At 42.1% G+C, this 21,862-nt stretch overlaps 1 protein-coding gene and 1 long non-coding RNA gene across 2 annotated transcripts in view; both read left to right on the top strand.

Annotated features, from left to right (window-relative positions):
* Window positions 1-21,862, top strand: part of LOC133456638 (uncharacterized) — a 219,415-nt gene that overhangs the window by 175,871 nt on the left and 21,682 nt on the right. The window lies entirely within an intron of this gene.
* Window positions 4,919-21,862, top strand: part of LOC133456637 (monocarboxylate transporter 1-like) — a 38,626-nt gene continuing 21,682 nt past the window's right edge. The window contains exon 1 of the mRNA XM_061735151.1: window positions 4,919-5,086. The gene's annotated coding sequence lies outside the window, so the exon portion shown is untranslated. The remainder of the gene's footprint in view (window positions 5,087-21,862) is intronic.

Here is a 21,862-nt window from a genome sequence, read left to right as displayed (position 1 = left end):
CTTTCCGGAGACCCATACCCAGAACATGACCCCCGAGCAGTTATTACATAAACAATGGCAGGTAAAAACTCCCCTAGTGGGAGAAAAACCTTAAGCCAAACAGTGGCAAGGAAAAACTCCCCTTTAGGAGGGAAGAAACCTTGAGCAGGACCAGGCTCATAAGGGGGGACCCTCCGGCCGAGGGCCAGACTGGTGGGTCAGGGACGGCAACAGCACAGCAGGCAGGTGGAAGCAGCAACGGGATGACCAGGGGTGGGGACCGCAGGCCAGCACGCAGCTCCCGAAGCTCCGGCCCAATCAGCAAGTCCCAGGTTGGGGTGCAGGGTCAGGGAAAGACTTGTGCTCCGTAATGCAAGCTACAAGCCACCCACGACCACCTGCAGAGAGAGAAAAGGGAGGAGAAGGGGGGCCAGCAACGGGATGACCAGGGGTGGGGACCGCAGGCCAGCACGCAGCTCCCGAAGCTCCGGCCCAATCAGCAAGTCCCAGGTTGGGGTTCAGGGTCAGGGAAAGACTTGTGCTCCGTAATGTAAGCTACAAGCCACCCACGACCACCTGCAGGTTCCGGTGTCCGGCAAAGGATGCTGCAACATGGACAAAAGAGAGAAAAGGGAGGAGAAGGGGGGGCCAGCACAAGAAACTACAGGAGCGACTCTGACACACTAAAGTTTACACTACCTAGAGATTTACCAACACCAGCTAGAGGTTTACTAAACACTAACTATAGGCTTTACTAAACAGAAATGTTTTAAGTTTAGTTTTAAAGGTGGAGGTGGTGTCAGCCTCCTTAACCCAGATTGGAAGTTGGTTCCATAGTAGTGGTGCCTGATAGCAGAACGCCTGCATGTTTTGGATCATTGTCTTGTTGGAAGACAAATCTCCGTCCCAGTCTCAGGTCTTTTGCAGACTCCATCAGGTTTTCTTCCAGAATGGTCCTGTATTTGGCTCCATCCATCTTCCCATCAATTTTAACCATCTTCCCTGTCCCTGCTGAAGAAAAGCAGGCCCAAACCATGATGCTGCCACCACCATGTTTGACAATGGGGATGGTGTGTTGAGGGGGATGAGCTGGGTTGCTTTTACGCCAAACATAACGTCTTGCATTGTTGCCAAAAAGTTTGATTTTGGTCTCATCTGACCAGAGCAGCTTCTTCCACATGTTTGGTGTGTCTCCCAGGTGGCTTGTGGCAAACTTTAAACACTTTATATGGATATCTTTAAGAAATGGCTTTCTTCTTGCCACTCTTCCATAAAGGCCAGAATTGTGCAGTGTACGACTGATTGTTGTGGTATGGACAGAGTCTCCCACCTCAGCTGTAGGTGACCCCTGACGTCTGATCCCTGACCTCTGACCTCTGCAGTTCATCCAGAGTGGTCATGGGCCTCTTGGCTGCATCTCTGATCAGTCTTCTCCTTGTATGAAATGAAAGTGTAGAGGGACGGCCAGGTCTTGGTAGATTTGCAGTGGTCTGATACTCCTTCCATTTCAATATTATCGCTTGCACAGTGCTCCTTGGGATGTTAAAAGCTTGGGAAATGTTTTTGTATCCAAATCCAGCTTTAAACTTCTCCACAACAGTATCTGGGACCTGCCTGGTGTGTTCCTTGTTCTTCATGATGCTCTCTGCGCTTTAAACGGACCTGAGACGATCACAGTGCAGGTCCATTTATACGGAGATGTGTTAACACACAGGTGGATTCCATTTATCATCATTAGTCATTTAGGTCAACACTGGATCATTCAGAGATCCTCACTGAACTTCTGGACAGAGTTTGCTGCACTGAAAGTAAAGGGGCTGAATAATTTTGCACGCCCACTTTTTCAGTTCTTTATTTGTTAAAAAAGTTTGAAATATCCAATACATTTCGTTCCACTTCATGATTGTGTCCCATTTGTTGTTGATTCTTCACAAAAAAATACAGTTTTATATCTTTATGTTTGAAGCCTGAAATGTGGCAAAAGGTCACAGTGTTCAAGTTCAAGGGGGCCAAATACTTTCGCAAGGAACTGTAAATGGTGATTTCTTCACAGTATTCACATTTTTTTGAATTCCAGTTTTTCATGGGTTTTATGAGCTGGAAGGCCAAATTATGTAAAAATAAACAAATACTTAAATCTTTTAAATTGTGGGCCCTGAGTTGATAATCTATGAAAGTTTAACTTTTTGAATGGAAATATGCAACTTTTCCCTGATAAACTAATGTGATGAAAAGGGTCTGCTGTGGGCAGGAAGGATGTCCTGTAGCAGTCTGTGTTGCAGAGGATGTGAAGAAACCTCTGACTGAAGACGCTCCGCTGCTGAATCACCGTGCTATGAAGAGGATGCTCTATGATCGCGATGATTTCATGCAGTACCAGCTCCAGAGGCTCCAGAACAGATCCAACATTTTTTGTTCAACTTGTTCAGTTTCTTTAGGTTGCAGGTTGTGATGCTGCTCCCCCAGCAGATGACTGCAGATGTGACTGAACTCTTCACAAACGACTTATAGAAGATATACAACATCCTGCTGCAACCCCTGAAAGACCTAAGCTTCTTCAAACAGTAAAGTCTGCTCTGTCCTTGAACAGCATCAGTGTTGTATGTCCGACTCCAGTCCAGTCTGCTGTCCAGGTATACACAAGAGTATTTATACTCCTCCACCACCTCCACTTGTTCTCTTATGGTGGAAAAACTATTTGGCATAATTCTGGCCTTCTTTAAATCCACAATCATCTCCTTTTTTCTTGTTTCTAACCGTTTTTCCACCCGCTGAGAAGCCGACCCTGGTGATTGGTGAGGCATGTGAGGCGTGTGAGGCGACTCCAGCCACCCTGGTTAGCTCCATCCCGGGGGTCGCCATCGCCGCTCGCTCACCATTATATTTGTGACACATCATCAACTTTTTTTGTATTTTCTCAACAAGTTTGACATTGTATTGTATTGCACCAATCACCACAACAAATTCCTTGTGTGTGTTTAACAAACTTGGCAATAAACCCTTCTCTGATTCTGATTCTGATTCTGACATGTCTCTGATTATTCTGAGAGGTAGGACACATAAAACCACTGAGTTTGCTTCTTCCTTTCCCCATAAGGTGGTATTATCATATGAGCAATATGAGCGTATTGAAAGAAAAGAAAGATGTTCCATTTAACTTTACACCCATTATTTTTATTCGACCACAGACTGTTTTAAATTGATGTTGGTCAAGTTCTAGCTCTTTTTATATATTACCGGTAATCATAAGCAGATAATGTACATGAAATCCCGGAACATGTCCACCCTGTCATGGAGAAAGTCAAAGTAGAATAAATACATTACACATTGCGTAGGGATTATAAAACACATGTTTTCATAAAGATAATTTGTCCCTTTCTAAACAATCTTTGTTAGATGGAAAAGTATTCCAATGATGATGAAATCTCCTCAAAATATTTGTTCCCCTTTTAAACATGTGATAGTTGCACTTCCTTTTGGGTATAAAACCTGACTGCAATTATATTCAGTCAAACTTTCAACCAAAACTATTTCGTCCAATTTGCTATGTATATATACATACAAACAAGTATTGTTGATCCCCTTAGAAAATATGACACGAAAACTGTGACTAATTTGAAGTACAGGTATTCGGATTTGCAGAAATATAATTTTAAATGTGTAGAGTATGGAATGCTGAAAAAGTCAAAATTAAATAAATGATTAATTAATTCAATCATTAAATAAATGTACAAACTGTCTTTTGGAATCAACTCAGATGCATCTGTAGGAAGGCAAATCAGAGATGGTTTTATCTGAGAGAACTGAGATGTTTTAACGTCGATAAGAAGCTTCTTAAAATGTTTTATTAATCTTTTATTGAGTCTATTTTAACTTTAGCTTTGATCTGCTGGTTTGGTAACCTCAGCATTTTAAATAAAAACAAGCTGAGGAATGTGGTCAAACTCTGCCAGAAAACAATTGGCATTAGCCTGAATGATCTGGATCATATCAGGCCAGAGCCACTCGGAGGGCAAAGGTCAGGCTGGCGAACCCTCACCATCGTCTTCACGCTGAGTTTCAGCTTCTCCCGTCTAAGAGAAGATACACTTTTCCCTGTAGGGCCAAATCAAACAGATACCTCAAATCATTCATCCCATCTGCGGTTAGGTTTTTAAACAGCCTATAGGGGGAACAATGCACCTGTTTACTGTGATGACTGTATTTACTATATTTATTTTATTTTATTTATTGTATTGTGTGTTTGAAGTGGGATATGTATGTTGTCCTGTTCTTGCAAACCAAATTGCCCTTCGGGGACATTAAAGATTTTCAAATCAAATTAAATAAATAAAATTGGAAATACATAATATATAATTTATTTAATATACAATTAAATAATGAAATGTGTCATTAAATAATTAAATTGTGAATATTTAATTGGATATATATTTCATTATTTCATGGTTCCTGCATTGGCTGAAGCGCATCATGAATTTATTTAAACTGTCACTTCGACTAATGTATATCCAATGAAATATATTCACCATTTAATTAGTTAATGATACATTTGATTGTTTAATAGTATATTAAATAAATCATATATTTATGTACTTCCAATTTTATTTATTTCATTCAATGATTTAATTAATTATTTATTTATTTTGACTGTTTCAGCGTTCCATAGTAGAGTTTCAATACACATAAAAGGCAAATTTGATATTATTTTTTCAAGTAAGAAAGGGCTTAATTTGTCTTTAATTCGGTATTTAAATTTCTAATGTTATCCGTCTTCTCTTTTGTTATTCTATATGAATATAGACATAGTAATAATAAGGATTCCTGCAGCACCATCGTCTACGTGCAGCTGGGGCGGCGCCCCGCCCCCCCGCCCTCCACACGTGCGTTCGCTCCTCCACGCCGCTGCCTAGAGCGCTCCACTACGCATGCGCGGGGGCTCACTCCACTGTTCCCATTTACACAATCTGATCATTTGGTAAATGAAGTTGTAAGCAGTCGTCGCGTCTGCCTTTTGGGGAACTAAGGAAAGTGGTGGGGACACGGAAGCTCGCCGATCCCGGGCCTGTTCTGGACGCAGCTGAGCCGACAGAAGCCGACCAAAGCCGGGGTGAGTGGACGCGAGTGCGGCGTGCTGGATCCATACACGCGTTCAGGGACAAAACGGGCTGTTTGGCTCTTTCATTTCAGTTTGTTTTCACCCAGTAACCCAGTATTTAATATCTTTTAATTATCCATTTCCGTTTCTGCATTAGCTTTGTGTTGTAACGGCGTTATTATATTTATCTCTCTCACTGTGACAGCATGGGCAATAACCGCACTAGTTTATTCTCTATGGCGTGATGCTGCATGGGGCTATTTTTAAATCTCTGTTAGTTGTCAAGCAAAAGTGCCATACAGGACTGTCTCAGAAAATTACAATATTTTGATAAAGTCCTTTATTTTCTGTAATGCAAAAATGTCATCCATTCTGGATTCATTACAAATCAACTGAAATATTGCAAGCCTTTTATTATTTTAATATTGCTGATCATGGTTTACAGTTTAAGAAAACTCAAATATCCTATCTAAAAAAATGTGAATATTCTGGGAATCTTAATCTTAAACTGTAAACCATAATCAGCAATATTAAAATAATAAAAGGCTCTCAATATTTCAGTTGATTTGTAATGAATCCAGAATGTATGACATTTTTGTTTTTTTTTAATTGCATTACAGAAAATAAAGAACTTTATCACAATATTCAAATTTTCTGAGACAGTCCTGTATATCCATGTAACTTTGAATGTGCCGAGCCACTCCTGGTATCCAAAGGTTGGTAAATAAAAGAGAATGACGAAACTAGAGGAGCGCCAACGTAATAGTTATAACCTATTACCACCATTAAAACAGGCTAGACAGGGATTTGTATGGTTTTAAATTTAAATTTGGTGTCAACAGTGAATTTAGTTGACCACATTTAATTGAAATCTTGGGAACATTTTCCTTTTTTTTTCATTAGCATAATGACTCGATTCTTGTCTACTTTTCCATTGCTCATGTAGTAAAAAAAAGTTCGCTAAACTTAATTTCTTCGTTTATCTTTGGTATAGAATAGTTAGTTTCCTTTATTTATCCAGGTAAAGACTCGTTGAGATTAAAATCTCTTTTCCAAGAGTGACCTGACCAAGAGGGCAGCAGAAACAAACCGCAGTCACACACTATAGTCTCTATAGACACTATAATCACATTGGCCAAGAGAACTAGTTTCTGGATCCTTTAAAATGGAAGTAAATTCCCCCAGAGTGATCAGTTCAGGTGACCTCAGATCATCCTGAAGGTCGTTCCAGGACCAGGGAGCAGCAGATCTGAAGGCTTTTCTCCCAAGTTCAGTGTTGGCTGGAGGAACCAACATGCGGTAAGGACTAGCGTCTCTACACATGTATGAACAGATAAGTAGGAACCGGCCCAAGAAGAGATTTCTATTTAAAAACTAACCATCATAAGTGTCATCATCATAACCAGCATAAGGATATATTGAAGTGTTATCAAGCTTTGTACGTTTTCCTCATATTTTTTAGGCATTTTTGCTCCTCGGTTGTTCTTTTGCAGATCTTGTCATTCTGCATTTGTATGGCAGACTCCAGGTTTGTTTGTCGTTGCTTTACAGGTGTTTGCACCTTTTCTTTACTATCCAACAAGAAAAGAAAATGAAGAGATTTTGCTTGGAGACTTTGCTTTGCAGCCCTCATCAATAAGCAGTATCGGGACAGAGACAAAACCTTCAGCTTTTAGACACTCCTATTGAGTCTTAGTTCTGATTTTCCACCTTGAGTAATAGCATTGGCTGGTGTGCAGTGTTATCTGTTCTTAGAGAGCTGCATGGGTTACACATGCTGGATCTGGGGGTCAGAGGTCAGAGCATGACAGTGCTGCTTCTTTATTAGCCTAATATCAATTCATTCATGTGAAACCAGTAGATGCTGTCTAAAGGCTGAATTCTGGTTCTGCGTTAAGTCAACGCAGAGCCTACTCCGTAGTGTACGCGGCTACGCGGGAGTCTCTCCGTAGCTACGCCGTAGCCTGACCTGCACCTCCCAAGAAATGGAACTACGACCCAACGCAGACCGAGAGGGCTGTGATTGGTTTGCTTGGTAGCAACACATTTCCAGTTCCGGTTCGTGAAGCAGTCGTGAACTTTCAGCGCTCTTTTCTTCGTGTGTGTGGGATTTTTTTTTTTTTTTTTTTGGGGGGGGGGGTTGTTTTGTTTTTTTGCACAATAGTTGTCCTTATCTCTTTGATTCACTGTGACCGGAAAAGCCGGAAGCTAAACAAAGTATCAACCAGTGCTCTGGGGGGGAACTGCACCGCGAAGAAATGGAGTGAAGTCTGAAGGTTCACGAGTCACGACGGTTCACTGCAACAGCGTAGGCTCTGCGTTGGTTTAACGCAGAACCATAAATCAGGCTTAACTGTAATGCAGATTATTGTAGGAATAAAAGTGCACCCTCTTTCAGGTCTAGGATTATGTTGAGACACATAAAAAAAAAAATCTGGTCTGTAATAGGAAAAATGAAATAAACAGCACCTCCAAAATAATGAATGATATATTTTCTGGGGAGGTAAACAACAAAAGTCTAATATGTGCTCCATTGGGAAAGTACTAGAGCTATGGATTTAATTTGGCGGGCAATAAATGATAGGCTGTTATAAAACCACATGCTGCACAAAGTTGTCATCGGTCTGTTGTATGTCACCATAAAAGTTAAGTAATTTTATAAATAATTTCTTCTGCTGGAAAATGTACATCAAAACTGGCTTTGTGCAATACAGTGTAGAATTAACAAGGAATCAGACAGTTAGTATTACAACACATAGAAACAAGAAGAGTTAGCCCAGACAAGTTTATTTGTATACAACATTTCAGCAACAAGGCAATTCAAGGTGCTTTATATAATACAAACATGAAAAAGTAAAGAGGCTAAAGTTACAATTTGATCTAAATCTAAATTCAGAAAGAGTTTAAATAATTAAGTTGTAAACAAGAGAGTTTATTATTTAAAGGGTTTCAGGGTTCCTGCAGGTTTCTGGAAGTTTGTTCCAGATCTGTGGAGCATGAAAGCTGAATGGACTCTTTTCAAACCACACTGGGACAGTTTAGTAAAGACGGGAGGGGATGTTTTCTCCTCTCACGCGGCGCTGATGCAGCTCCAACTAGCCGCTCAGCGCAACACGCGTCGGCGCGCCGTTGAGCCTTTCTCTTCCAAAGCTGAGAAACATCACCTAGTGTTGCTTAAATGTGGCCGCATGAAATCAATCACTATCATCCAAACAAAGTCAAACAAGACTATATTTCTAAAAGTAAGTAAAAGTGATGCAAAGTAAAGGAGGAGAGGATGAAACGTTGCAGTCCCTACACCTACATTAGTCTGAATATAAAGGTGCTCTAAGGCCCAATACAGCCCCTACTTTCTACCACTAGCCCTCCCTCACTCTCACTAGCCCTAAAAAAGAACGGACAGATTTTAGGGCACTTGAAATCTTCCCAGGTCTGTCCCAATACTCCCACTACTCCTACTTTCAGCACCACCCCTAAAATCAGGAAGCTGAGAGCCAAAAGCTGTTTTAATTTCAGCTGTAGCGCTGTTAATATGCCACTTTATTAAGTTTTAATATTTTTTCAGGCGTAAAAGTAACCGTTAAGATCCCCAACCTGGGCTCAGTTTATCCAAATAACGCCTGTTAAGAAATTTGACCCGATGTTTTCGCAGCAGCAGCCGGAGTACAGACGTGATCGCCGGGTCAACCTGCGCCGTCGTCCCGGGGAGAAACCTGCAGCTCTGTGGAGAATTACTGCTGGCTGAAATAAATCATTTAGGAAGATAAATGTTGGTTTAATAGATGAACTGTTAAGAAATTTGTTCAGAAAATTTCGAGATTTCTGTCTGCCGGCTCCGGAGCTGATTTATGGTTCCGCGTTAAATCGACGCAGAGCCTACGGTGAAGGGTACGGCGTAGGGTACAGCGCGTGTCGGCGCGTAACATCGACGTGTAACGCGGAACCATAAATCAGCCTTTATTCTGGCGTGATTTTCGACAAACGGGCAAACGAGTGATTATGTACATTCACTGAGTGAATATTATGAAAGTAAAATATATATTTCTCGCTGGAAATGTAATCAAAACGCATTTTTATGCAGAAACTAACTCAAAATATTGATTTTATTCGCTAAAAAATAAGAAATGTCCGCCATGTTTTCTCTTTTGGATTCAGTCCGCAAATGACGACGAAAAGCATTCTGGGAAATTTTTCTGTCCTTAGATCAAACTAGTGTGGATCGGAAATCCCTCGATCCGAAGGGACAGATTCATAGCCACTACACTAGTTTTCTTCACTACCACTAGGTGAAAAGAGGAATTGGGACACCACTACCCTCACGGGAACGCGCAAAATTTAGGGGTAGGGATGAAAAATAGGGGTAGTGGGAGTATTGGGACAGGGCCTTAAGGCCCCTCCTGCTCAGAGCAGCTCATCCTGGTAAAACCTGGTAAAACCAGGACCAGAACATTACTTAGCAGATGTTCTTCAGACGGGAGTCAGAGATGCAACGTGCTCTTTCTGTTTTGAAATGACACTTTTTATGTTTGTGCCATTCACTGCTTAGTAACTGTTTAATAAATACAGTTTTGGTAAATTTGACTTATTCCCCCTTTTTGCATGAAAGTTTAAAATTAGCATATATTAATGCAGTATGAACAAGAATGTTTTAATGTAGACATATAGAATCATCATACTGGTGTGATTGTTTGCATCAAAGTGTTAATTCAAGGCTAAGGCAAAATATCGAGATATATATATATTGTGTATCGTGACATGGCCTAAAAATATGGAGATATTAATAAAAGGCCATATCGCCCAGCCCTATGTGGTCCCCTTTCTTAGTTCTAGTGAGAACTTGGGCATCAGCGTTCTAGATTAGCTGGAGCTGTTTGATTGACTTTCCAGGCAGATCTGTGAAGACACTGTTGCAGTAATCAATTCAACTGAAGATAAACACATGGATGACTTTTGCAAGTTTCTGCTAAGACTTTAGTCCTTTGATCTTGGAGATGTTATTTAGGTGATAGAAGGCCAACCCTGTTAAAAAAAAATATTGCTTTTTATTATTATCTGATCTTGTTGAGGCATTTAGATGTTAAATAGGGCTCCTAGGATAGAACCTTGGGGAACCCCACATGTGGTTTTTGTTGATTCCAATGTAAAGTTACCTATTGACACAAAGGTCCCTGTCCTTGAAGTAAGACTCAAACCAGTCAAGTACTGTGCTAGAACGTCTGACCCATTTCTTAAGTGGCTCTAGTAATACACCATGGTCACGGTGTTGAATGCTGTCCTGAGCTGTAATAATACCCATCGTGAAGCAAATTTACCATTTCATGACAAAATATGATACATTCTCATGATGTTTTGTCAGATCTATAATCAAATTAGTAGGCTTTACAAGTACTATCCAAACAGTCACTGTGTCACATTTGGTGTTAATGGAGACATCAGGTAAAAATATACTGAAATTAACCTCATTGGCATAAATTGCCAAAAACGGTTAGCTAAGGCAAGTCTATTTGTATAGCACATTTCATGTACAGGACAATTCAAAGTGCTTTACATAAAAGATAAAAATGCATTAAAAGGTGAAAGAGTTTATAAGCAAAAATGAAAGACAGACATAAGTTAAAAATAATTAAATGAGATGCAAGAAATAAAGGTTACAGTAATGCCACAGTAAATAAAAAGGTTTTGACCTTGACTTGAAGCAAATAAGAGTTTCAGCAGCCCTGATGCATTCTGGGAGTTGGTTCCAAAGGTGAGGAGCATAAAAGATGAAAACTGGCTCAGCGTGTTTGGTTCTAATTCTAATGGACCAGGAGATGCATTTTGGTCCGAGACCATTCAGAGATTTATAAACCAACAGCAGGATTTTAAAATCTATTCTGTGCCAGACAGGAAGCCGGTGTAAAGATGTAAGAACTGGAGTTACATGGTCCACTCTCTGGGTCTTAGTGAGGACTCAACTAACTGTAACTATTTGATAGAGGTTGTAGGGAGACCCATGAGACCAACGTTACAGTAGTCCGGTCTACGCAAGATAAAAGCGTGGAGATGTTTTTCTAAGTCCTGCTGAGACAATCAGTCCTTTAATCCTTGATATGTTCTTTAGGTGATAACAGGCTTCACTACGGTCTTAATGTGGCTGTTAAAGTTCAAGTCCGAGTCCAGAACCACTCCCAGATTTCTGGAAGACATCAAAGTGTTTGGAGGTTATACACATGCTGAAAAACAGCTTTTCTATGATCTTACTAAGAAGGGATGGTTTGGTATGGGTTATAGCTGTTCAGAAGTGACCTGTCTAGACTGTTCCTTTTTAAATACCTGAAAGCACAGACATATTTACAATGTCCATAAGATCTGAGGACATACAATACAATGTGCAACACTCTGTTGGCAGAGTATCAAGGCAGCAAGTGGTGCAATTCAGGCAATGTATGACGTCATCCAGGTTCTTATGGGTGATTGGACAGAGTTGTGTCATGTTTCCTCTCATTGGACAGAGGTGGCACATATCCCGCGTCTAGCATACGAGCACTGACTGACCGTCTGACCTTCTGAATCCTGTCAGTAAAGAAAGAGGCAAACTCATCACAGGCAGGGTTGGACAGAAGTTCAGGGTCCACTACTCAGGGGGATTGTCAGCCTGTCAACAGTAGTGAACAAAGTTCAATTTCCATTCAATTCAATTCGCCTCTAGGATCTTTCCAGAAACCAGAACATAAACCCCCGAGCAATTATTACATGAATAATGGCAGGTAAAAACTCCCCTAGTGGGAGAAAAACCTTAAAGGGGACCTGTTATGAAAACAGGTTTTTTCTGTCTTTAACATATATAAAGTGGTCTCCCCTCAGCCTGCCAACTCAGAGAAGGAGGAAAGAAACCACATTCTGCTGTTGTGCGTCTCGGGTAGCTTGGCTGTCCAGTTATCAAGGCTAATGATAATTCTATTAAAGAATTATTAATAATTAATAAAGTTGACTATTTATCAAATTGTATTATCAAAAATGATCATTCTCGTAGGGGCACCACCGCCGGGGCCTTACTTCCGGTGGGATTCGATAACTAACAGCAGAAAATCAGTCTCATTATGATTTGAATTATCCTGCAGAACAGCAAATCTTACAGAATAACAGTGAAGGCGTGATATCCGAACACTAGGCTCTGCTTAAACAAATCAATTTGTGACCAAATCTTGCATGAAATAACACAACCACTCATAAAGAAATCAATCAGAATTTATTTACATACGGGTGTCAAAAGATGATAAACGCAACACCCAAATAAACCTGATGGCAGAAATGGCTTAAGTATCATAAAACAATTAATTAACTAGAAAAACATCACTAGAAAAATAGGACATGAAAGTTAAATGCATGGAATGAAAACAAAAAAAAAAAGAAATCAAGCAATAATAACGAAGATACAGAACATCTACAGTTCAAACGGGGCTTCTGTGGTCTTTTAAAGATGGACGCGCCCTCTGGGCCACGTGCAATCGGACCGGATGGCGAACGCAGCATTTAAAACGTGCCTACGGCAGAAAACAACGACTACCAAATAATCAAACATGATAATGATAACAATGATGATGTAATCTCAACTCTGAACACAGATTTAGCTCTGTAACACGTTCTTAAGTTACTGATAAACAGAGATCCCGACTTCACACAGTTCTGAACCGTTCTTAGTCCTACTGATCTACCGTTCCCGGGCTCACGTTTCCTCGGGGATCCGGATCGGATGCCTGCGGGTTCTGTGACTGGGCCGTCCCTTCCCCTGAAACGGATTAGACAGCGGCGGGGCCGCCTCGTGCCGGGCCGTGGTTCCGGACCAAACGGAGGCTCACACGCATTCCTAGGCGCGGCGGGGGGACCGGTCTCTCCTTGCCGTGCTTCCCTCTCTGCGCCGGTCGCCGACGCGCGGCCGTCCGGGCCCCGGGAGAGCTCACGCCGGGCGAGACGCCGGCCGTCCGTCCCCGATCCCTGCGCCGGTTGGCAGACAGGGGCTCAGAGCGGGGAGGGGGGTTCGGTCTGAGTCGCAGCTGTGTCCCGATCTGGTTGCCGGGAGCGCGTGGGCGTCGGAAGCTTGGATCTGTGAACTTAGAGGACAGAGTTAGTGGAAGCCGGAGGCTCCCCGGGGGACCGCCGCTTCAACAACCGGACCCCGCAGGGCCCGGTCCGAGCAGGCCTCCTGCCTCCCCCCAGCCCGGGGGGAGAGAGAGGTGGGATCTTTTGGCCTGGGGCCGAAGATCCAGCGCCGATGAGATGAAGTTGAGAAGAGAAGAGATGGGGGCGGCTCCGTGCACCGCGGCTTCAACGGGCTGCAGGTCCAACGGAGCGGCCCGATGGGGCCTTACACCTCCCCCCAGCCGGGGGGAGAAAGGGAGATGGGATCTTGGCCCAGAGCCAAACGATCCAGCTCGGATGAGAGGGTGATCGGAAGAGAGGGAAGAGGAGCAGCGGCAGGGGTTTTGATCCTACGCGCGCTGCGGTGACGTCATCGGTGCCTCATTGCGATTGGATGTGCGCCGCTTGTAGGCGCCACCCCCCCCCCCGCAAGGCATGCTGGGGGTTGTAGTTCAGGCAACGGCGCCATTTTATGAGGCACATTAAAGCGGAAAAGGGGGGGGTTCAAAGAAGCAGTACCATTTTGAGGTCTGGTTTTAGGGCTCCGCTGCGTCCCGACCCCTGCTTAGGTGTCATAAAAACCCCAAGGAAGTCTGTTTTCCCTGGCAGAAACCCTGCTGGGTCCTTGTTTTGATCTCCGGCCATGCAGTGGGGGTCGTAAACGGACTATCTCGACCCAGGCCGAGATAACCAGGAGTTAGCAGCAGGGGGTCGCAGGACTTCAGGAAGAAGGGGCAAAGTCTGGTTTTACAGGTCCTCATAATCACAAAAATATACATTTATAAAAGTCCACATGATCACTAGGTGCGGCCCAACACTGCAGTGTCTGTACAGCCGCCCGGATGATCGTCCAGTGTGACGTGGATCTACGAGCCAATAAGATTCTGCTCCCGTCGTTACGTAATGATGGAGCGATGCGTGAAACCACTAACAACTAACTCTGGCCGGAACAACAACAACAACTCCGCCAGCCGGAGCTTCTGTCTGTTCTGTCTGTTCCAGCTAGACATGCCAATGGCTCTGTTGTTGGTTGTAAAAACCAACACAAGAGAGGCTTTGTTCCCTCCCCTGCTACGCATCATTCAGGCAGCCAATCAGCACAGAGCCTCTATCATAGCCCCGCCCACTCAGAATCCCGCATAGATAATGAGGTTAGAGAATGGGAAGATAAAGACATGGATCAGAGGCTGAATTTCTAATTTATTTAGCAAAAACAATCAAAAGCTTGTTTTAAGACATTCAAGGCCTGTTTAAAATAGGTATTAGATCCATAATAGGTCCCCTTTAAGTCAAACAGTTGCAAGGAAAAACTTCCCTTTGGTGCATCCATTATCGTTGTGGTGGAGTTAACATAAAAATATCAAGAGTAGTTCCAAGAGAAACATTTAGCAAAGCATTCAGGGAGTTGATCCTGAAAGTTTCAGCTCTATGTAACAAATGGTTAATATTTTTAAAGTAATTTTGTAAATAAATTGAGCTGGGGGGGGGGGCGGTATATATACTGTGTGTGTGTGTGTGTATATATATATATATATATATATATATATATATATATATATATATATATATATATATTTATAGTGATATTTGCTAGATTAAAAAAGTGTATTCAGCATTTTTTCAAAAATATTTTTTAACATTTTTCTTCCATATGCAGCTGTTCACATACGTATATTTCCAACGTGTATCGATTGCTTCATTACAGGAAAAAAAAACAACAACAAAATGAAAATGTTCTTCTCAATCAACAACAGTCATTTAGACACACAGAGCTGAAGTTTTGTTGTCTTTATGATGCAACAAATAGAATTTGAAAGAAGTAAAAAAGGCTGTCCTCTAGCCTTAACCAGCTGATTTACAGTCAAATCCAAATCTTTCACAAAAGTGGGCTTGTAAACATCTGTTTAACCCAGTGAGTTAACGGTTGTCCAGATCCAGAGTGCTCTTTCACTTTTGCCGCTTTTGCACTAGGACTTACTTGGACCGACTCGGCGCGGCGCGGCTTTACACGGCTCCACACGTGTGTTTTCGCACCGCCAGGGGAGAAGTGGGGGGGGTGGGGTGAAGCTGCTGTGACGTACTCGATTGCGCAACACCTTTGTTTGTGTCGGCGCTGATGAGAAATCAGCTGGAGCCGGGAGTGGCTGAGAAAAAAACAGCCCGTCTACATCGCTTTTTTAATTTTTTCTCGACAGCCACCAGGTTTATGAACATCTGCACCTCAGAGTTGGATCACCAAACAGACGTTTTTGCTGTATAATAAAATCGCCGCGAGCCGCGAGTCCCCTCGCGCTGACTCCCGCTTCCTGATTCAAACGTTTGACGGCCCCGCCCCCGACCAATCAGAGGCGTGGAGGGTGGTGACGGCCCCGCCCCCCGACCAATCAGAGGCGTGGAGGGTGGTGACCTCAGAAATAGTCCCTGCTCAGCCCCGTATAGAACCTCACTGAAATGGTTACAGAAAAAGGTATCGGCTTGGAGCGGCTTTACCCGTCTCAGCACTAATGCAAAAGCGCAAAACGGGTAGAACCGAGCTAAGGTGATACTAGTGCAAAAGCGGCATTTTAGTGCAGCTGTGATCCTTTGGATACATTCCCAACAGCAAATATTTGGGATCTAATAGAATTTGTTTTAGTATTATCCTCTGTTATTATTATTACCTCTTCCCAAAACATTTTAATTTCCTGCATTGCCAAATACAATGGAAAAATGTGCCTCTTATCATCTTCACATTTTGGACATATATCTGGTTTATTATTATTGTATCAATTTCGTTCCACTGGGGTTGCATAGGTTCAAATTATCTGTTTATACGACGTGTAGTAATATAGATATGTATATATACAGATATCTATATATATATATATATATGTATGTATGTATGTATGTATGTATGTATGTATATATGTATATATGTATATATGTATATATGTATATATGTATATATATATATATATATATATATATATATATATATATATATATATATATATATATATATATATATATGTATGTATATTAGTGAAAGTTCACTACTGCTTCCAGAAATGGAAATGCGTTGCTACCAAGCGAACCAATCACAGCCCTCTCGGTCTGCGTTGGGTCGTAGTAGGGCTACCTACCTACAGATTTTTTTCTCTGAAAACCCGATTTTTGATTTCGATTTCGATTTTTTTGGTAAAACTACAAAAGACAATGGAATAAATTGTTTCAAATATTTTATCTTTATTTTTAAAGAAAAAATAGCAAACAAATTTCCCTATTGGGAATGAAGTGCAATTGAAAGATACTGTAAATCTTCCTTGAGTTTAGTAAAGTGACGGGGGGTGGAACTCTGTACAAGCCCTCTGGGCTTCGTTCCCTCCTTGCACTATTTTTATTTTTTTTTTAAATTGTGCTAAATAAATAAATACAAAATACAAAAGTACAAAAGTGACAACATTTACAATTTTCTTGACCAAACAAAGATGACTAGACGAGCTCTGTCTGTAATGCAGCCAGCTGCAAAAAAGGAAAATCCATTTTCCTTTTTTTAACATCGTCTTGATTAATAAATCCGATTTAGATTTAAAATCGATTAATCGCACAGCCCTAGGTCGTAGTTAAATTTTTTGGGAGGTGGGAGTTCTTAAAATACAAACAAGAAAAGGAGAGTGTAATGATGCACTAACACTAAGTATTGACAGTCACAAACCCTTATGAACATAATAAAACCATAACTCTTAACGGAACGCAACACAAAGCAAAGAACAATACCCATAATGCAATGCGGTCAACACTACTACAACTACAGCACGTTACTCAGATGTCTTTTACAGCTTAAATTGGAAGAAATGCTCCCAGATTAATTATTTTTCCAGCCTCAACTTCTGCCATGAGTGTCTCCAGCTACCGTGGTGGAGGGCTGTAGTGATAGTTGACTTTGTGGAACTTTCTCCCATCTCCCTGGTCCCTCTCTGGAGCTCAGCCACACTGATCTCTGGAGCTCAGACACACTGATCTCTGGGCTCTTCTCCCCTGATTGCTCAGTTTCCCTGAATGGCCAGGTCTAGGAAGAGTTCTGGTCGTCCCAAACCTCTTGCATTTAAGGATTATGGAGGCCACTGAGTGCTGCAGACATTCTTGTGCAACCTTGGCCAGATTGTGCCTTGCCACAATTCTGTCTCTGAGCTCTTGGGCAGTTCCTTCAACCTCATGATTCTCATTTGCTCAGACATTGTGAGCACTGTGAGCTGTAAGGTCTTGTCCTGTGCCTTTCCTTATCAAGTCCAATAGATTTAATGAAATGCTTCTGGACTCCAATGAAGGAGCAGAACCATCTTGAGGATCAGAAGAAATGGACAGCATGTGAGTTAAATATGCTGCCTCACAGTAAAGGGTCTGAATACTTCTGACATGTGATGTTCCATTTTTCTTGCAAAAATGTCTACATTTCTGTTCTTTTCCTGTCAAGGTGGGGTTCTTAGTGTACATTAATGAGAAATAAAATGAACTTAAATCTGTACAGGTACTGTAGTTTACCGTCAGGCTGTTAAAGTACTGGACTGGGACACAAACATTCAACATCATCATCACAGCAACTACTGAGCAACTACTGAGATGAGACAATTTTGTTAAACTCAAAGATGCCTGCCTGATTTATAAGATCTTGCATGGCTTGGCTCCCCTTCCCCTTAGTGTTTTATATACCAGAATACATTTACTGACAGGCATACTACTGTGTAGTTCCAGGCAGAAAGACTTTTGGGTAAGAGCTACTCACACCTGGAACAGCATGACACCTATCCTTCTTTTAAAATAAATGTAACATTGTGGTTAAGAGAGAGTCAAGTGTGTTACTGTCTGCTCTGAGAATGTAATGTATTTTTATTTGATTGTATGTGTTTCTACTGTACTGTTTCTAATGCTTTTTAACGGTTGCTCTCATGTTACCTGCCCCAGGGATTACGGTTGAAAATTAGCCAACTTGGCTAATGTGGCATATTTACAGAAATGTTTATAAATGTGCATCGTCTCTCTATATTTTAAACCAATAAACGAACAAACAAACTTTGATTTTAGCAAATGGCTGCAATGAAACAAAGAATGAAAAATTTCAAGGGGTCTGACTACTTTCCGTCCCCACTGTGTCTGCATCTATAAGAGAAGGAAGATGCCATTACTGAATGTTTTTATAAAGAAAAACATTGCTCTGTGCTACAGGCTTTTGATTAAGTTTACTGAAATCACATTGTCCCTTTTTGTTGTTGCTGCTGTTATTGTGTATATACACAGCAAAGCTTTGCTGTAACTAAAGCTTTAAAGCAACTGCAGGACACATCTGTGAAGAGATGCATCCCACTACTGTGAGGGTGGTGTTTGTGATACTTGTGTGTGAACACAAGGCTCCAGCATGTCGTTGCTGCTCCCACCCATAGATACTGATTTGAGAAACACTAATTACCAAAACATGATCATGACACTATATAAATGATATAAAATTGAAGTGATTAAGAGCATTAGAGCTACCAATACTAATATTTGTATACATTTATAACCAGGAGTGTGGCTAGATTTCAGGGCTACATGTACGCTGCTTCTTGTTTAAAGCAGCACAACGTAACTTTCAGCTTTTCTGAGTTTGGCGGCATCTTTTGGACAAAAGCGGTAGTGCTTTACCAGAAAGAACACTACGTTTCCCATGAGCACCAGTGCGTACTGCCGGAAAACTCCTGTCCCGTCGCGTGCATTTGTTTTGAGAGAAGACGGGACGCTTTTCTGTTTCACCAAGTGAACAGACGGAACGCAAAAAAAAAGATGTTAAAGGGATTGTGACATGAAAAACACATTTTTCTTGATTTTTTTGTGTTTTGTTGGGTGTCTTGACATCAATTACACCCAAAAAACAACGAACTTTTAACATTAAGTGTATTGTGTGCTTTCTGGGATTTGCCGCATAACTATGTAAAAACGGCGCATGTGGTTTGCTGGCGGGCCGTTACGTAACGGCCCGCTAAATCACCGCCCCCTCCACCCAGCTCCCTGCCTCCTCTCCTCTCCAGCGCACCATAAAGGCTGATTTATGGTTCTGCGTTACACCGACGTAAAGCCTACGGCGTAGGGTTACGCGGCGACGCGCACAGTACGCTGAACCCTACGGCGTAGGCTCTGCGTCGATTTAACGCGGAACCATAAATCAGGCTTAACACGGAGCTGTTTAGAGCCCCCTCTGTTCTCATCACCGGAGGAAAACTGCTAAGAAGACCCGCAGCCACTGACTGGACTTAAGATAAGGGGACACTGTTGCTTCGCATGCCTTTTATTTTTATGATTGTTTGCGGTGGACTGCTTTTCTGTGCATGCTTCGCCTGTCGCTCCCGGCTTAACTCTCCGACGCCGCTGTTAGAAGTCCGGTTCGGTGTGCGCACGGACTTCATCCCCGGGCTGTAGTCGCCCTGTCTGGGCTGTGTGTGGGGGTGTTTGTGGCATGGATGTATTATAGAACATTATAGATACATTATATGTATTATAGGTTTGTGGTCGGTGTGCGCGCGTGTGTGGAGACGCGGGCAGAAGTTTGTAGCAGTTGGTTGGAGGAGGTATGGAGGAGGAGCGGAGCAATGATTGACAGGGAAGGGGGGAAAGGAAGCGTTTTTCACGGCGCAAAAAAAGACTAATAAAAAGCCAGGAATGGAGTACTAGAGTTAAGTTTTTCTTGTTACACCCTTTTAGACACATTTGAGGGATGTTGGCCAAGACTTTTAATAGTGTTAAAAGCATTTTAAAAATGATGTCACAATACCTTTAAACTGCTGGAAAGGAACTGGAATTTACCGGCATACCTTAAACAAGGAAGCCAGGGAGCGGTGTATGGAGAAAATAATGATTATTAAAGGTCTGGATCCATATGAAATCCCTAAAGAATGGAGCTCCTCGTCGGAGCGCCACTCTTTAGAAGGATTTACTTGCGCAGTTCTGCACAACCCACGTCTCCGGCTACCTTGTTTAGGAGTGTTTGGCAGCTGCTTTGGTAAATGTTTGACTCGCCATGTGTTTCAATAAATTAGTATAATAGTACAACATACAGTACATGTTTTGTAGCTACAAATCAAATAGTTAATATTTTTTCCTCAACAAAATTACTCGCACCGCAGAGAGTTGGCCAACAACTGCGTTTAGCTGGAGAAGTGGGGAATAAAACCCGTATGAATGATCCGACCCCGGTCTGTGAGTGTTTGTTTGTGGTTTAATAAACCCCTGTTTTGATCCGACGCCCGTGCGTGTTTGTTTGTTTACTGAGGAAAGTTATGTTTGGTCGGACTCGTTACAGCCGCGATCCAACCGAGCCGACGACTCTTTTACTCTTTTAATTTGTTATCTCAGATAATTGGCCGGCCTCCGTGGTTCTGCCTCCGAGCAGGAAAGCGGTGGGTGAAAAGCTAATCTTTTCCCCACGTCTGTTGTGTGTGGAGCTGCTGCAGCCACAACACAGCAACGGGTTACCAGCTTCTGCGGAGCTGCACTCCACGCCCCGCCCATTTTCGTCTCGACTACGAATCGAGAATGAGGGGGAAGTGACGTATGCAAGGGCGAAACTTTAGTTTCAGAGGTGGGGGGGACACAAGTAGGAACGGCAAATTTGTGCGTGTAGCTGAAGCGTGGATGTGCAGTGTGGCTTTGTAAGACTATGTGTGTGTGAATGCCAACAATCAAACAATTTTAATATGCATTTACTTTTTTAGACACTTTTTTAACTTTTTTTTTTGCCCCTTTTGGGAAAATGCTGGATCTGCATTCTTGGCCAGGCTTGATTTTTCATTTTCAAAAGCTTGGGCACAGAAAAAACATAGGATTCCATTGACTCCTCCAATTGTTTATAATGGAGCCAAGGAAATTCCCAGCACCACTTCTCTTGATCTTAAGGTTTTGTTGCTGAGATGCTGTTCTACAATCACTTATGTGCTAACATGGTTGGGTTCCTGCCTGCCTGCACTTCTTCACTTGCGCCTGTTTCCACATATTTCTCCTATGAAATATGAAAATGGATCATGTTCATTTCTTCCTTTCCTTATAAACAAACCAAAATCACCTAACCATTTACAACATATGAACCTACCTGCACTACAGTGCTGCTGCTTTCCCCTGCCTCTCTCTGAGTTTGAGCCTGTGGTGTAAGTCCAACATTACAGTTAGTGAACTAACAGCAGAGGGAAAATATGTTTTCCATACTCTATACAACACACATAACCAGAGGTGGGTAGTACTCAGTTACATTTGCTAGAGTAAGGTTTTGGATAAATTGGGCTTTTAAGAGTATTCTTAATGCAAAGTTCTTTTTACTTTTACTGGAGTAATATTGTTCTAAAGTAACAATACTAATAGCCTTTTCCTGGCAGTCTGTTGTCACCTTCAAGCTCTCTCTGTGTGTGTGTGTGTGTGTGTGTGTGTGTGTGTGTGTGTGTGTGTGTGTGTGTGTGTGTGTGTGTGTGTGTGTGTGTGTGTGTGTGTGTGTGTGTGTGTGTGTGTGTGTGTGTGTGTGTGTGTGTGTGTGTGTGTGTGTGTGTGTGTGTGTGTGTGTGTGTGTGTGTGTGTGTGTGTGTGTGTGTGTTGGTTTTCTCTCACTCACTCACTATTTTTACATTTAACATCTTTGCTAGCTAGCGACAATAGCATATAAAGTAATGTTGAGTA

This window comes from Cololabis saira, chromosome 12, assembly GCF_033807715.1.
Source record: "Cololabis saira isolate AMF1-May2022 chromosome 12, fColSai1.1, whole genome shotgun sequence".
NCBI classification, from domain to species: Eukaryota; Metazoa; Chordata; class Actinopteri; order Beloniformes; family Belonidae; genus Cololabis; species Cololabis saira.
This window is presented reverse-complemented; position numbering and strand designations above follow the sequence as displayed.